We start from the raw sequence: 5,989 nt of genomic DNA, 5'->3' as shown, positions 1-5,989 counted from the left end.
AACAGTTATCAGACAAATTCCTGAATCAATATTTCCCTCCAAAAAGGATGACACAGCTAAGGCTAGACATCCAAGGCTTTAAACAAGAGGATGATGAATCCCTTTATAATGCTTGGGAGAGGTACAGAGGGTTGCTAAGGAAATGCCCCTCTGAAATGCTTTCAGAGTGGGTGCAGTTAGACATATTCTACTACGGGCTTACAGAAAAAGCTCAGGTATCTCTAGACCACTCAGCTGGTGGATCTATACACATGAGAAAGACTATTGAAGAGGCTCAAGAGCTTATCGATATAGTTGCTAGAAACATCATCTGTACATAAGTAATGAGTCCTCCATGAAAGAAGAAACTAAGGCAGTATCAACTGACTTTAGTCCTCAGGAACAAGTTGCTGAACTCAATCAGCAACTATCTTCTATAACAAGGCAGTTAGAAGAATTCAAGGAGATGCTACAAGAAACCAAAAATGCTAACAAGGATATGGAATCACAATTGAATAAGACAAAATAGCAGTTATCAAAACAGATAACAGAGGAGTGCCAAGCAGTTCAATTAAGAAGTGGAAAAATATTAAATACCTCATCTCAAAGCAGCGAAAGCCAAGAAAAGAATAGCTAACAGAGGATGAGCAACCTACTACCCAAAATCCCTCTGAGGACAGTAAGAGCCCAGAGAGGACTAAGTCTGGCGTTCAAACACTAGAAAAGGGTGAAAATTTGGCATTAAACGCCCAATCCATGTCCAGATTTGGCGTTCAAATGCCAGAAAAGGGTAGGAATCTGGCGTCAAACGCCCAATCCATGTCCAGTTTTGGCGTTCAAATGCCAGTGAGGGATCAGCCACTTGCAAGTGCTATAATAACTCCCTCAAGAAGGCTTCTCAACCTGCCTCTGTAGGAATTAAACCTGCAGCAACTAAGGTTGAAGAATATAAAGCCAAAATGCCTTATCCTCAGAAACTCCGCCAAGCGGAACAGGATAAACAATTTGCCCACTTTGCAGACTATTTCATAACTCTTGAAATAAAGATTCCGTTTGCAGAGGCACTTGAGCAAATACCCTATTATGATAAGTTCATGAAAGAGATCTTATGTCATAAGAAGGATTGGAGAGAAACAGAAAAATTTTTTCTCACTGAAGAATGCAGTGCAGTCATTCTAACAAGCTTACCAGAAAAGCTTAAGGATCCAGGAAGCTTTATGATACCATGCACATTAGAGGGTACTTGTACCAAGACAGCTCTATGTGACCTTGGAGCAAGTATCAATCTAATCCCTGTATCCACTATCAGAAAGCTTGGCTTGACTGAAGAGGTCAAACCAACCTGGATATGTCTTCAACTTGCTGATGGCTCTATTAAATATCCATCAGGCATAATTGAGGACATGATTGTCAAGGTTGGGCCATTTGCCTTTCCCACTGATTTTATAGTGCTGGAAATAGAGGAGCACAAGAATGTAACTCTCATTCTAGGAAGACCTTTCCTAGCAATTGGACGACCCTCATTGATGTTCAAAAAGGGGAAGTGACCCTGAGAGTCAATGAGGATGAGTTCAAGTTAAATGCTGTCAAAGCTATGCAGCATCCAGACACATCAAATGACTACATGAGTGTTGATATTATTGACTCCCTGGTAGAGGAGATCAACATGGCTGAGAGTCTCAAATCAGAGCTAGAGGACATCTTTAAAGATGTTCAGCCTGATTTGGAGGAACCAGAGGAAATAAAAAAACCTCTAAAAATTCCTCAGGAAGAGGAGAAACCTCCTAAACCCGAGCTCAAACCACTACCACCATCCCACAAATATGCATTTCTGGGAGAAGGTGACACTTTTCCGGTGATCATAAGCTCTGCTTTAAACCCACAGGAAGAGAAAGCACTACTTCAAGTGCTAAGGACACACAAGACAGCTCTTGGGTGGTCCATAAGTGATCTTAAGGGCATCAACCCAGCAAGATGCATGCACAAGATCCTATTGGAGGACGATGCTAAGCAAGTGGTTCAACCACAGAGGTGGCTAAATCCAGCCACGAAGGAGGTGGTGCAGAAATAGGTCACCAAGTTACTGGAGGCTGGGATTATCTATCCTATTTTTGATAGCCCCAGGGTGAGCCCTGTCCAAGTTGTCCCCAAGAAGGGAGGCATGATAAGGATTCATAATGAAAAGAATGAACTGGTTCCTACAAGAACAGTTACAGGGTGGCGTATGTGTATTGACTACAGAAGACTCAATATAGCCACCAGGAAGGATCACTTTTCTTTACCATTCATAAACCAGATGCTAGAAAGACTAGCAGGTCATGAATATTACAGCTTTTTGGATGGCTATTCAGGTTACAACCAAATTGCGGTAGATCCTTAGGACCAAGAGAAAACAGCATTCACATGTCCTTCTGGAGTATTTGCCTACAGAAGGATGCCTTTTAGTCTGTGCAATGCACCTTCAACCTTTCAGAGGTGCATGCTCTCTATCTTCTCTGATATGGTAGAGAAATTTCTGGAAGTCTTCATGGATGACTTCTCAGTATTTGGAGACTCATTCAGCTCCTGCCTTGACCATTTAGCACTTGTTCTGAAAAGGTGCCAAGAGACCAACCTAGTTTTAAACTGGAAAAAATGTCACTTTATGGTGACTGAAGGAATTGTCCTTGGGCATAAAATTTCAAACAAGGGAATAGAGGTGGATCAAGCTAAAGTGGAGGTAATTGAAAAATTACCACCGCCTGCCAATGTTAAGGCAATCAGAAGCTTTCTGGGGCATGCAGGATTCTATAGGAAGTTTATAAAGGATTTTTCAAAAATTGTAAAACCTCTGAGCAATCTGCTAGCTGCTGACACGCCATTTGTGTTTGACACAGAGTGTCTGCAGGTGTTTGAAACTCTGAAAGCTAAGCTGGTCACAGCACCAGTTATTTCTGCACCAGACTGGACATTACCATTCGAACTAATGTGTGATGCCAGTGACCATGCCATTGGTGCAGTACTGGGACAGAGGCATAACAAGATTCTGCATGTCATTTATTATGCTAGCCATGTTTTAAATGATGCGCAGAGAAATTACACAACCACAGAAAAAGAGTTGCTTGCAGTAATTTATGCCATTGACAAGTTTAGATCATACTTAGTAGGATCAAAAGTGGTTGTGTACACTGACCATGCTGCTCTTAAATATCTTCTTACAAAGCAGGATTCAAAACCCAGGCTCATAAGATGGGTGTTGCTTCTGCAAGAGTTTGATATAGAAATAAGAGACAGAAACGGGACAGAGAACCAAGTGGCTGATCATCTGTCCCGGATAGAACAAGTAGAAGGGGCGTCATCCCCCTCTATTGAGATCTCTAAAACATTTCCAGATGAGCAATTATTTGCCATTCAGGAAACACCATGGTTTGCAGACATTGCAAAGTATAAAGCTGTAAGATTCATACCCAAAGAGTACAGCAGGAAGCAAATAAAGAAATTGATTTCTGATGCAAAGTACTACTTAAGGGATGAACCATATCTCTTTAAGAGATGTGCAGATGGGATAATCCGTAGATGTGTGCCCAAGGAAGAGGCACAAAAGATCTTATGGCATTGCCATGGATCACAATATGGAGGCCATTTCGGAGGTGAGAGAACAGCCACCAAGATTCTCCAATGTGGCTTCTACTGGCCTACTCTCTATAGAGACTCCCGAGAGTTCGTACGTAACAGTGACAGTTTCCAGAGAGCTGGTAATCTGCCTCATGGTTATGCCATGCCTCTCAACAAGAGATCTTGGAGATTGAGTTGTTTGATGTATGGGGTATTGACTTCATGGGGCCTTTCCCACCATCATACTCAAACACGTATATTCTAGTGGCAGTAGACTATGTATCTAAATGGTTAGAGGCAATTGCAACACCCACTAATGATACTAAGACTGTGCTGAAGTTCCTCCAAAAACATATCTTCAGCAGGTTTGGTGTCCCTAGAGTACTAATCAGTGATGGGGGCACTCACTTCTGTAATAAACAACTTTACTCTGCTATGGTCCGATATGGAATTAGCCACAAAGTAGCAACTCCATATCATCCATAGACAAATGGGCAAGCTGAAGTCTCTAATAGAGAACTAAAAAGAATCCTGGAACGGACTGTAATTACCCGTAGAAGGGATTGGGCAAAAAGCTTGGATGATGCTTTGTGGGCATACAGAACAGCATTCAAGACTCCCATAGGGACCTCTCCATACCATCTTGTGTATGGGAAAGCGTGCCATTTGCCAGTGGAACAGGAACACAAGGCCTACTGGGCAACCAGATTCCTAAATCTTGATGCCAAGTTAGCTGGAGAGAAAAGATTGCTCCAGTTGAATGAGCTAGAGGAATTCAGACTCAATGCTTTTGAAAATGCAAAAATTTACAAGGAGAAAGCAAAAAGGTGGCATGACAAGAAACTGTCACCCAGAGTCTTTGAGCCAGGACAGAAAGTTCTGTTGTTCAACTCTAGGATCAGATTGTTCCCCAGGAAACTGAAATCTCGGTGGAAAGGACCATATATGATTACGAGTGTGTCACCATATGGGTATGTAGAGCTTCAAGATATTGACTGTAATAAGAGGTTCATTGTTAATGGACAAAGAGTCAAGCATTATCTTGAAGGCAATGTTGAGCAAGAATGCTCAAAGCTGAGACTAGATTAATGCTCAGTATATTCCAGATAAAGACAATAAAGAAGCGCTTGTTGAGAGGCAACCCAGCCATTAGCAATGTTTATTTGTTATGCAAATAATAATTATATAAGTTTTATATAAATTATCTTTAAGAATGATTAACAATTGCAGGATTTCACAGAGCTACAAAAGAATTCAGAGCATAGAGCAGAAAAAAGGAGCTCACTGGCACAAAAACGCCAGTAAAGGGAATTGTGGGCGTTAAACGCCCAAAAGAAGCATCTACTAGGCGTTTAACGCCAGTAAAGATACCTTTCTGGGCGTTAAACGCCAGAATGGGTACCATTATGGGTGTTAACACCAGAATTGCAGCATCCTGGGTGTTTAGAAAAATGCCCAGTGACAGGATTTCTGGCGTTAAATGCCCAAAACAAGCAACAACTGGGCGTTTAACGCCAGAAGTGTGGAGGGGAGGAAGTTGGTTTTTCACTTCAATTTTTTTCAAATTTTCATATTTCCATCCATGATTTCTTGCATGAACATGTTACAAATTCTCATTTTCCAATTTCAATTTCAAAATAATTTCAAGCCTAAAAATCTTTCTTCATTCTTCTTCAACTTCTTTTCAAATCTTTTTCAAAACTCATCTATCTTTTTAAATTCTTTTCAATTCTTTTTCAAATCATCATACTATCTTTTTCAAATCTCTCTCTTATCTTTTCAATTTTAAAACTATATCTTTTGCATATCATAATTATCTTTTTACAAATCATATCTCCTAGCATATCTTTTTCAAAATTTTCGAACCCACCCCCTCCTCTTTAAATTCACATTCGGCCACCCCCTCTCCTCCACAATTCGAATTTGTCTCTCCTTCTATTCCTCTTCTTTCTTTTCTTTTGCTTGAGGACAAGCAAACCTCTATGTTTGGTGTGCTTTTCATGATCACTGAGCTAAGACTCACTAAGATCATGGCTCCTAAAGGAAAACAAACCACTTCAAGAGGTAAGAAAGAGAATGTTCCAAAACTACTTTGGAATCAAGAGAGGTTCTTAACCAAAGAACATGCAGACTATTACTACAAAATAATGGGTCTAAGATCAGTGATCTCGGAAGTTAAATTCGATCTGAAAGAAGACAAATATCCGGAGATCCAAAAGCAGATTCGAAAAAGAGGCTGGGAAATTTTGGCTAATCCTGAGACAAAGGTGGGTAGAAACATGGTTCAAGAATTCTACGCAAATCTGTGGCAAACAAATAAGCAGAGATTAACTGGAGCCGCCTTCTATACCTTTCGAACCTTGGTCAGAGGGAAAATTATGTACTTCCACTAGGACAAAATAAGAGAGGTCTTCAA

The sequence above is a fragment of the Arachis hypogaea genome, chromosome 18, assembly GCF_003086295.3.
Source record: "Arachis hypogaea cultivar Tifrunner chromosome 18, arahy.Tifrunner.gnm2.J5K5, whole genome shotgun sequence".
Taxonomy (NCBI): Eukaryota; Viridiplantae; Streptophyta; class Magnoliopsida; order Fabales; family Fabaceae; genus Arachis; species Arachis hypogaea.
Note: the sequence above shows the minus strand (reverse complement) of the source record.